The sequence below is a fragment of the Mus musculus genome, chromosome 11 (genome assembly GCF_000001635.26).
Source record: "Mus musculus strain C57BL/6J chromosome 11, GRCm38.p6 C57BL/6J".
Classification (NCBI taxonomy): domain Eukaryota; kingdom Metazoa; phylum Chordata; class Mammalia; order Rodentia; family Muridae; genus Mus; species Mus musculus.
Genome location: NC_000077.6, coordinates 92,997,355 through 93,010,076, shown reverse-complemented (window position 1 = coordinate 93,010,076; position 12,722 = coordinate 92,997,355).

Below are 12,722 nucleotides of genomic sequence, written 5' to 3'. Positions count from 1 at the left end.
AACTTTCCCCATTATTTTATATGAATTAATGTGTGTTATCTTATATATTGCTTTGCAAGTGACTTATATGAAGAAAGTTGTGCCTAATGTGCTATTTTGGGAGTTTCATATATTATATTATTTAATATCCTAAGTAACAGAGATGAAGATGATGATGATTGTTATTATTATTTTGTTGTTGAACAAATTGAAGCTCAAGGAGGTTGAATAACATGTCCCTGGTTGCTGGGCATGGTGGTACATACTCATAAGTCCATCACTCAGGAAGCAGAGACAGGAGGGGTTGCTATAAATTTGAGACTCTCTTGGTCTCCATGGTTAGTTCCAAGGCAGTCAAGGGCTACATCGTGACTCTATGTGAAACAAATAAATAAGTAAAAACAAACAAACAAAATGTATCCAAAGTTACCAAATTGGTAAGTGGCTATGCTTCATATTTGAATGCTGTCTGGCCCACTCTGAAACTTGTACTTTCTCAGCCCGACTGCCTTTGGCTATCATCACTAATTAACAAGTGTAGCGTGGTTAGACTCTCTAGTCAAAGAGCTGCACTAATATTGACTCTTCCTCTTTGCTTTTTGATATAGATCAAATTAAATTTTATATTTTACTTGAGTTTGTAAAATAGCATAAGTGGATTCTAAAATCAAGTCCATTTCTACCCCACCCACAGTTAAATGGGCAGCAGCAGGAAGCATGATGTAGAGGAAAGAGGATACATGGGATTTGACCAAAGATGGGATGGAGGGACATGGAGGTAGATGGGGAGAACATAGGGTCAGCTGTATCTGAGAGTAGTTAAGGGGGGGGGGGCTGGCACCTAATGTGATTGTTACGTTTACAGACATCTTAGAAGAACAGTAACCCTGAGTAGCAGAGACCTGGAGATGCCCTAGTTCTAAATTTATTCTCTTAGGTGACATTGAACACATCATTTTCCCTGTCTTTGCCTTTATTTTCTCCCCCCAAAATGCTGTGAATTTTATTCAACCTGGTCTGCATAGTTTCCAAGAGAAGGTGTGTGGATAAAATAAAACTGAAAGCTGTGAAAAGTCTGTAAAAAAAAATTCTCTTCAAGAGCTACCCCGGTGCAGAGTGTGATTATGAATGCATGACAGTGGCCTCATTTTTTTCCAGGTTGAATCACTTTGGGTCACATTGTCTGACTGTGCTTCCTCTGTTCCTCTATGACCTTACAGATTGCCTATGACTTGGGCCTTTGAGCTTTCTGGCATCATTACTAGCAGGGTATCCATTTTACCTTGATGTTTCTGGCTGGGGTGAATTCATAACCAACTCCCTTGAAAGTAGAGTCTGAACTGATCACTGAGAAATGGCACCTTTATCAGAATGTCTAGTACATGAAAATCTGCCAAGGGATAGCATACGTTGTGCTTGCCTTTCCTAAAGGAAAGCTGAGTTTTCTAAAGAGAGGTCTGGATCTCTCTCCTCTTTCCAGCTAGAAGCTCTCTGTGGTTCTGTTATTAGAGTCAGAGATAAGATTTTAATTAGTACTGTAGTCTCTTTCTTCTACCTGTGTATTCTTTTAATTCCCCCAACAAGTTTGAGCTCAGTCTCAAACTATTTGAACCAAAATTTTAGTACAGATCTCTACTAACTTCCAATTATTCACTGAAACAAAACTTTAGACGGAAGACTTAATTTCTGCAATAGCCAAGTTGTAGGAAAGTCTTAACATTAATATTGCATTGTGATTCTAAAGTGTGGGCCATAGACTTTTACCTCCAGAGTACTTTGTAATAATATTCAGTGCAGGATGATGTAACTTTAAAGAAGTTTCAACTCCCAAGATATCCAGCAGTAGCATTATAGAGTATATCTTTGAACACTGAATCTTAAATGTCCCAGTGCTTGACAAGTTTCAGACTGTAGGCTTTTCAAATATGTAATGGTCAGTGGAGACTATAGGTAAAGCATAACACAATTTGTCGACTTGCAAAAGACCCATTAACTGGTAAAGTGGAAGAATAAATAACAGTGATAGTTAAAAGCATACTTCTCACTCTTGGCTGAGTATGGGGCCAGCCTGTGCTTGAAGATACCTATAACCAAATGAAAATTTTTATCATTTAACTAATTAAAAAGAAATTACTTCCTGGGGTCCCAGTATTTTAATTGTTGGCCTTAATGCCAACACTCTTAGGACCCTATTAAGAAAGTCTATTGCTATGCCAGTGACTCTAGTTGTATCTAGCACTTTTCTTATTGGATTTAGGGCATTATGTCTTATTTTGTGGTTCTCAATCCATTTAGAGTTGAGTTTATACAAGGAGAGAGATAAGGATAAGGTCCTTGCTTCTACATATAGCTATCCAGTTTGATAAGCACCATTTGTTGAAGATGTTGTTTCCTTTCCAGTGTATACTTTTGGTCTATGTAAAAAACTAGGTTGCTATAGGAAGTGTGGAGTTATATGTGGGTCCTTAACTACACTCTATTGATCAACATGTCTGATTTTATGCAAGTACCCTATTATTTTTATCACTATAGCTCTGAAGTTCAATTTGAAATCTGGGCTGATGATACCTCCAGCTGTTCTTTTACAGCTTAGGGTTGTTTTGGCTATCTGGGTCTTTTGTGTTTCTGTGTGAAATTTAGAATTATTATTTTCAATTAGAATGAAGCATCATGTTGGAATTTTGATAGGGATTGCATTGGATCTATAACAGAGAAGCATTAGTGAAATTGTGTCATCTTTAAATATGTTACTAAACAATGAGTAACTGACCACTGTCAGATGCATGGGGCATCATTCTTTTGGAATGTGGGGATGGCTAGTGAAACAATGCTTCTCAAGGGGACAAGTTGGATGAAACTTGACCTTAGCTCATTCAATGGCATCAACAGATATATTAGTTAACGTTTGCAGCCAAAAATACCTGATAGAAACAGCTTAAGTAAAGAAAAATTTATTTTGGCTCATGGGTTCAGAACTCGTAGTCCATTATGCTGAAGAAAGCATGGCAGAATAGCGCTATTCTCTGTGTGTTAGAGACTTACTACTTTTTTTGCCACAGAGTAGGATACAGAGAAGATTATGCAGCAACCAGAGGGCCTATGACCTTCAAAGGCTCACCCCTAGTGCATCTCTTTGTGAGTCAGGCCCCATATCTTAAAGTACTCACAGTCACACAAATTATTGCTACCTTTGTATAAAAGTCTCTGAAGTATGAGTCTATTCCTTTCTGTCAAACAGAAACAGTCCATCAGAGGAAATGTGCCAAGCAGGAGGTTGAGGGGATTAAACTACAAAACTGCCCACTACTGATGAAATAGCTCTGCATTCTTGTAATTTAGAGAATGCCTTTGCAGCTTTCTCTCCAAGATGTGTGTCATTGCATGCAAGTTGAGCCTTTCACCTCTGTCAGACCATAGAATACAGGAGAGGTAGGATGAAAAAAAAAACAATAAACCAGAGCACATTAAATTTTTAGTTTTTTATTGGAATAGATATGAATTCATGAATTGTGTGCTTGGGATTAAGCAAAAGACTTAAAAAGAATATTATCATAGGGTGAGCATGGAAACAAGGCAAAGAAAATTCTTACATGACTAAGGGGGAACAATAGTCTTATTTGGAGCCTCTCAGTGGAAAGGGTCTAGGTAGAGGCAGAGAAAGTTTAGACTAGTTAGACTTAAGATTAGATTCGTTCTATGTATAGAATGTTGTGTTTCAGTTTGCTTGCATGGGAATAGAGGGTTCTGCCCCTGCTGCAACCTGAGGACTTTCTTGATATTTAACTGCATGCCACTTCTACACACAAGCTTCAGTATTTCCACTGCTTTCTTGTGATCATGCCATGCAAACATGCCCAGGCTAGCTGTCTGGAAGAGAAACTCATGGCTCAGTGCCATGCATCACCCTGGTTCATAGCCAGCTGTTAGATGTGTGAGTGAGATCATTAAAGGCATGTCAACCTTCAGCCACCCTGCCAGTCTACCACATACACAACTGCAGCTCCAGCCAGGATCTGCCAAGCCTATCCTTAATGAGATCTGTGAAATCACTCAGTCAGTTGACCTATAAACTCGTGGAATGTTAATAATAAATGCTGTTTTAATCTACCAAGTCTCACGAGTGTTATGTGCAATGATAGATACCTAATATAGAGGTCATTGTTAAAAAAAATACAATTGAGATTTTAGTGCCACCAGTATCAGTGTGGTTCTTTCCTAAAAGAAAGTTTGGAATGTCCAAATAGTCCAGTTACTTGGGCTCTCCTAGAATTTAAGTGAGTCATCATCCAGACTATGACTGCTGGCTAGCACAGGCAATATAGTGTTGCTAGCACTGAGAAAGTATAGCTATGTTGTTCATATAAACTTGGAATTTTAGTCTAATGTGAGTTTGGCTGATCATCCTAGTTATGGTGCAAAATGAATGTGAAGTTGTCTGTTGTGTAGAAATTTGTCAAGACAATCAACTCTGCCAGGTACTAACATCTTCCCAGGGTTCGATGCACGAATATGGCCTCTTTAAAGTCAGAGAGATTTTACAAAGGCAATACTCTAAATTTAGAGTAATATCTATATGACAATATCAGTGAGATGAAAGAAGGACTATGTGTCATGTGTATATTTATTTGTTACATAGGGAAATACTTGAACTTAAATTTGGCAAATTTTAAATTTCTTCCCTATAGAACATTTATAGTAGCATCTTATATTAGTGAATCATTTCTGGCCATGATATTATACAATAGACTTTGAAGGATTGTTAATAAACCTTAGTGTTTGGTAATAAATGTGTGTGTGTGTGTGTGTGTGTGTGTGTGTGTATACATATATACATACATATATATATATAAATATAAATATATATATATGTATATATGTATATATATATATATATATGTATTGTTTTTTTCTTACTCAAAAAGAATACAAAGCTAATGAATTCAAAGGGAGTTACAGTCATATAAGACTTTAAATGATTGTTCACAAAGTTTAAAAGAGGCCATCCCTTTTCAGTATCACCATGGTTATGTCTAAAGTGTTAACCACATGAAATGATAAGGTCCCATAGGAGTTCTAGGTGAGAATTCTCCAAGCAGTGATGCTCATATTGGTTACTGAAATATGCTTGGGAGTCCATCAGGTTCAGAAAAGGGAATCGGAGTCTCTGTGAAATGCATATGCCAAGAATGAGCATATCCAAGATAATGCTTAACTGAACTACAAGCAGAAGTATTTTGAACACAGGCTATTTTTTATGTGTATTTATGCAGAGAAAACTCATGAACAGTGACTAACTCAGCATGGTAGGTCAGTTAGCAGTTTTATTAATCAAGATATTTCTAAAAAGGAAAATGTGTTAGCTGAATGAAGCAAATACATACTATCTTTGTCATTTAAGGGCTCCAGTTTCCAGGTAAGGGACCAGTGGTTCTCAACCAGTGGTTTGCAGTCCTTTGGGGTCTCCTAAGATCACTGGAAAGCACGGACATTTACATTACAATTCATAATCATAGCATAATTACCTTTAGGAAGCAGCAATGAGAATAATTTTATGGTTGGGGTCACCAGTTATCTCTTTCACTTTCATGAGGAATCAGATGTATTATTGGAAAGAGAAGATACTGACACTATTATTATTGTTTAATGATATGAATTGTGGGAATTTAATCCTTTCCCTGTGTAATGACTGTAAATCATTATCCCATTTGGAGTTGGACACTCACACTCTGGCCACATTTACTGCAAACAGACTTCAGATATAATATCCAGTGGTATGACTTTGAGGAATGACAACCAGCCCATCAGAAATCTTGTATACAATGATTGAATTCATATAATTAGGCAGTAGAGCTTGAGTCAGGAAAAGATAGATAATAGAAAGTAAGCTGCTTTCCTTAAATATCACTGTTTCTCCTATCCCACATTTTCTTTTATATGGTTCAGACTCTGTCTTACATCATGTATAATTCAATTGCTATAATTTGTTGCCTGTTTTGCCTCCCCAGCTATAAACTTAAAATGACCTACAACGCTCAGTTCATTCTGGGTCTTGTCATTTTCTGTGAGAAGTTTCTGTATAGTATTAGTAGTTACTGAATCATGACAAACAGGCTTAAAATAATCTGGAATGTTGTGACTTGTTGTCAATATGTTTCCTCCCTGTGTGGCCAGGCCAGAAGAGGTCTAGATGGTGTGAATCTTTTGGGAGCTAGAACTGGGGTATGGAGGACATATGAATCATTTGATGAAAAACTAAACCAAACCAACCAACCAACCAAACAATTCCAGGCACATGCAAAAGGAAACTTTAGTGTTGAGTTGAAGAGCCTAAAGCAAACAGTTCTTTAAAAATGGTTCATCTCAGAAAGGCAAAGCCAGAGAAGATGAGAGGTGGGTAATCAGTCTATGGGTTTAATGTGGTAGGGGCTGCCACCAAACGGAGCAAAGAAAAGCAAGAGATAAGATCCTGACCTCGATAATCAACTCTTTGCATTTCAGCACACCCAAACCCATGTGAAGAACTGGATACAGGGTGAAGAGATGGCTCAATAATGAAGAGCATGTGATGGCTAATCTTGCTTATCAGCTTGACACACCTATGAAGATAGAACCTCGATGGAAGAATTACCTCAATCAACATGATCCATGGGCATGGATGTGGGACATTTTCTGATTGTTGCTTGATGTAAGAGGGCCGCTGCAACCATGGGAGCCTGGTTGAATAAGAAAGGTAGCTGAAGAAGCCAGAGAAAACAACCCAGTGTGGGCAGTCTTCCTCTAATGTTTCTGCTTCAAGTTCCTAGTTTGGTTTTCCTTGAGGATGGTTTGTGCCATGAAAGTGAAAACCAAGTAAACTCGTTCTTTCCCAAGATGGATTTGATCATGCTCTTCTTCACATCACCAGTCTACACCAGAGTACATACTGGTTTTGAAGAGGATCTGAGTCTAGTTCCCAGCACCCAGTTTGGTTCCAGAGATCTAATAACCTCTTCTGGCCTTATCATGTACTGAACTTGTATGCACATAATGCTGCCATACCCCCTGCCCCCAGGTGGTGGAGAGAGTTAAAAAATAAGACCGATCTTTAAACTGATGGACAGGGTCTTTGAATGATTCTACTATCTATACATGCAATTTAGGAAATTGTATTATAGTCTTCATAGAGAAGAATTTGTTTCAAGTAAAATGGCCAAGAGTTGTTATTCTGATATTGGAATCTATTGTCTGGTACATTCTGGTTAAGTTTTCAATTATTATGCAACTTATTTTTCTCTAGCTGTTAAAAGAGGAAGAAAAATTATGCCTGCATCACATGGCTGTTGTATTTATTGAGATTCATTGCAAAAAATATTTAGCAAGTGTCTTGCATGTTGTTAATATTGCATATTTATTAAAAGCAATTATGATTATGGTGATGGTGAGGATGTTGATAAAGGAAACTTAGTATATCTGAAAACAAATTAGACCAAGAAATCTAGCAGGACTCAGCTAAAGCATCCAGCTGTGTTATAAAGTCCTGAGGTATGGATTTACCTTGGACAGGATCTTTCATTAATTATAGGAGAGTCAATTCTCAGGCATAATTATTTTTACAAGTGAGTCATTCTTTGGGTCTTTTTCTTGATAGTTTTGAAATCAATTTGCAGTGGCCCAAGTCATTTGTAATCAGAGTGTTCTGTGGAGGCCCTCATTAGTAAATCGTGTTACTTCCCAAAACAGAGGCAAGGCAGGCTCAGTGGGACCACGTTGCTGATGCGGATCTCTCTCAGACTCCATTGCATCTATGAATACAGATTTCCAAATAGTTAAGTCACAAAGCCTGCGTTTGTTCCAACACTCAGGTTCTCAGTAGACATTATAAGCTGATGTGAGGTAGATTGAACGCAGGGAGGGAAAGGCAATGGGTTGTGGATAATTCCTCCCTACCGATGAGAGAGGGGAAGAATTTGAATGCAAAGCCTACAACTTCACAGTTCTGACATTTGTGGACTTATTTGCTTTCAAATAATCACAGTGTTGACTTTTACAGCTTTAGGGCAAATACCAGCAAGTATCGTATTTTTCAAAAAATGAGAATGTGAATTGCTGTAATATTTGTAATATAATTTTTTTCCTAGCTCATTTGGTCTCAGGCTTCCCTGTTAATAAGACAGGTGTACCTACTTGCTCATGTGTGAAGATTCCTATTAGGCAAATCTAGTCTTGGCACATCCATCAAAACTGCATTTATGGAGAAGAGGTCTCAGTCTATTATCCTTATTCCTTAAGTAATTGTCCTCAATAAGAAATTGGATCTATTTTGCCTTCAGTCTTCAACCTCATATCTCATTCTCCAAATACTCCTTCTACTTGAATGAGACTGAGACTGGGTTTCCTTTGCTATCACTTTACTATTTTTGCTTCCTTTACTATCACTGAGATCTGAGCCTGAGTTTCAGTTAAGAAACATTTGCAAATGGTTCCTGACCATGTTGGGATCACATCTGTAATTGTAGGTGGCTATACTCTAGAAATCATCTTCCTTCCCCAAATTCAGAGTCTGACCATGTGCAGTGACTTGGTCCCCTCTATTTCATTAAATGCAAACCTTATCATTACCATGCTTTTGTCTAAACTGCAAGATATTTTACTCACCCTCAGGTGGCTGATGAGCACTTGCGATTCTCAAATGAGAACATGGAACTCTAATGTAGGTCCAGCAATGACCTTCCTTCCTTCCCAACAATGACAATCAGCAAATCTGTGGAGCCACTTTCCATATAGGTGGTGTGCATATTCACTGAGCCTTCGTATTCACACTTAGGTTTGCCTAAATGGGACTGTGAATTCATATCTTCAAACTACTCCCCATGATTTGACTCTGGGTCCCAACCTGGTCGCTGGTTCTAAGTCTGTTCGAGAGCTGGCTACTTGGTAACTTTGAAGAAAATTCGTTCTAAGTCAGTCAAGTACTTTTGTTCTTTGGACATCTTCCCCCTCCCCCTCATCTGGGTGTGCAGATAGCTAGGCAAAGCCTGCCTGCTCGCTCCAATAACTATTTGGGACCTTCTCAGATATTCAATATTCTTTTTTATTTTTATTATTTTTATTACATATTTTCCTCAATTACATTTCCAATGCTATCCCAAAAGTCCCCCATACCCTCCCCCCACTTCCCTACCCACCCATTCCCATTTTTTTGGCCCTGGTGTTCCCCTGTACTGGGGCATATACAGTTTGTGTGTCCAATGGGCCTCTTTTTCCAGTGATGGCCGACTAGGCCATCTTTTGATACATATGCAGCTAGAGTCAAGAGCTCCGGGTACTGGTTAGTTCATAATGTTGTTGCACCTACAGGGTTGCAGATCTCTTTAGCTCCTTGGGTACTTTCTCTAGCTCCTCCATTGGGAGCCCTGTGATCCATCCATTAGCTGACTGTGAGCATCCACTTCTGTGTTTGCTAGGCCCCGGCATAGTCTCACAAGAGACAGCTACATCTGGGTCCTTTCAATAAAATCTTGCTAGTGTATGCAATGGTGTCAGCGTTTGGAAGCTGATTTTGGGGTGGATCCCTGGATATGGCAGTCTCTAGATGGTCAAATACATGAAACCTTCCCAGCACATGCTCATCTCACTAGTATTTCAGATAATGCTTTCAAGTATCTATCTTACTGCTCAATCAATTTCATAGTCCTAATTAACTACTTCCCAAGTTCTCTTCCTAACTAAGCCACTGCAAATGTTTTAGCTTGCTTTGCAGAAAGGCTTGATGAATTAGACACAGCACTAGCACATGGATGTGGCCTGGCTTTCTTCTATTTCTATTTCCCTAGAATATCCTGCACTGGCCATTCTCCTCAAGCCTTTCCAGCACTTGGCATCCTTCCTAAACCTAACACTGCACCCTGCACTCTGTCCCCTGGGCAAGCTCCTTCCTGTTTGTTTACTTCACTAGCAAATACAACTTCTAAATGTTTTGTGTGTGTGTGTGTGTGTGTGTGTGTGTGTGTGTGTGTGTGTGTGTGTGTGTGTGATGGAAGAGGTGGGAGGAGACACAGGCTGAAGAACAGACAAATGCAATTTAAGTGAAAGTGATTGAGATGAGTGTGCACAGATGAGGAAGGGAAAGCAGGAGGGAAGGAGGGAGGGAGAGGAGGGAGGGAGGAAGGAAGGGAGAGAGAGAGAGAGAGAGAGAGAGAGAGAGAGAGAGAGAGAGAGAGAGTGAGTTAGTTCTGTGTTGAAGAAGTGAGAAAGGAGTTAGCATCGAGGTTCCTAGGCCATAATAACAAATTGGACTTTACACTATGTGCAATTGAAATTTCAGGAGCAAGGTGATTATCTGTTTTATGGTGAATTGCTGCTTATCTGACTGCTATTTCAAGAATTAGAAGGCAAATAGAGAGGCAGAAAGATTGCCAGGGATATGATTGTATACAGCCAAGAGATGGCTTAATTTTGAGGAACAGCAAAAGGACTTGATGAAGAGGATGCACAGATATGGATGTGCAGAAGCTTCTTGTGTGGGGTGGGCAAGGGAAAGGAAAGGGCAGGACAATAATGCCGAGGCCATATTTATCGTGTATCAAGATTTGTACTTATTAATTCACTTGGTCCATTTAACAACCCTGTACTTTAATTATCTTCATTATTCAAGTGAAAAATCAGTATAGCCAGGTCAAGCAGTATTTCCCAGAGGCACACAGCTGGGAAACCAGAGCTGTTATTTGGCTGCTGATCACAGGCACTCTGAGTCCACGTTCATCCTTCCCGAGCAGCTCTGTCTATTGATGTACAGGATTTCATTGTTTCTCGAACCAGTCCTTTGGTCCAGGGCTGTAGACAAGCCCGTAGGATGCTGAGAGAGGTACAGTTGGCTTGAATGGGGAAGATCAACAGAATCACAGGGCATCATTCCTTCCTTTGAACATGTGCAGCAAAACAGTGCCTTTGTCAAGAATACCAAACAACGGACACTCTACATTCTTGTATATTTGGCATTATTTTATCACCCTTTAATTTGTGATCACTCATTTTGAAGCTCATATTAATTATTGATCGATTCACTGAATAGGAGGCTCACAGAGACAAGACATGCCTCTTCCCCCTTGTGTCGTTAATAGTATTTGGCTCCAGTATATGCGTACAGTAGAATCACAAGAAATATGACCTCAATTTGTAAATCTTGAACTATGTATGTATGTATGTATGTATGTATGTATGTATGCCCATTTTTTTATTTTTGAGGTATAATCTGACTATTTAAAACTTATCAACATTGTCCATAAAACTTCAACTGAAGCATGAGCATCAATTTGAGGAGACTTACCAAGATGGTCTTAATCTCACCATGTAGCCCAAGATGACTTTGAAGAAATATTCCCATATTTATGATCCTCAAGGCTTCTGGTCTCCGGTTATAGCTGAACTTCAGGTAACTAGCATTAACGGTCCCAGAAAATCAAAGGATTCCTGTAGCCCAGGGTGGCCTTGACTTACTTTGTTGCCTTGCCTTGTCTGAACCCAGGATCATCCTGCCTTAGCCTCTGCCTGCTATGGGTACCAGCACAACTAGCTTTAAATTTTAGAAAGTTTCTAGAAAAGGCCCTCTTACTTTCCCCAACTTTTCAGTAACATGCACTCTAGCATTTTGAATAGATTTTTAAGTTTAACTTTTAATTTTGATATAATTTTCTAAGTTATGGAATTGCCTAAGACTATTTATTGGATTGAGCTACCTTAAATATTGACATCAGCAAACTCAGTGGGACTATGTATTAGAGCTATCACATTGGGTCCGTGCCATGAGCTAATTTATGATTTTATTGTTTCCTAATTTGTCCCAATTTTGTCCTTTTCAAATCCAGGATTAATATGGTGTCACACACTACATGTAGTTGTCACCTCTTCCTCACCTCCTTTGGTCTGGGATGGTTCTCTTTTCTTTCTCCTTCTTATTGCTGACAGGCGTTGAGTGGACTGGCTGGTTATTTTGAAGAATGCTCCCTCTGAATCAGGTTTGGATGCTACTTCATCATGGCTGTGGTTAGGTTATAGATCTGTGGCATGAATAACATAGAAGCAGAACTATATTCTTGTCATTACATCACTTTGAGGGAAGTAATGATGTTAATCTGATCATCATTGATTAGTCTGGACTTGTATAAACTCATCTCACATTCTTTTGACATCTTTAGACAATGCATACTGTACTTTCTTCTTAACTCTAGTGTAATCTGGTGACCCAATATCCTCCTTCTTCTTATTTCTATCAGCTATTGGATGCCAAGACCTTGTCATTTTCTTTAAACATAATATTTCTGGCTGATGAAATTAACCTAACACAGAGTTAGTTCACACATTTTACACCAGCTAAAGGCAAAGCTTCCCTTATAATTTTAAAGTTCAGTTATTTGTCCCAGATCACAAAGTAGGTGACATGAATTCAGATACCACTGTGTCTGATGTTAAAAGCATTTTTATTTATTATATATAAGTACACTGTAGCTGTCTTCAGACACACCAGAAGAGGGCGTCAGATCTCGTTACGGATGGTTGTGAGCCACCATGTGGTTGCTGGGATTTGAACTCCGGACCTTTGGAAGAGCAGTCGGGTGCTCTTACCCACTGAGCCATCTCACCAGCGTTAAAAGCATTTTTACCCTCAATACAATTTGGTATATTTTTTAAATCCGCCAAAACACTTTTTTTTTTCATTTTGAAATTATTTCTTTTATATTCTTATGCATACCTAAATACTCTTTAAA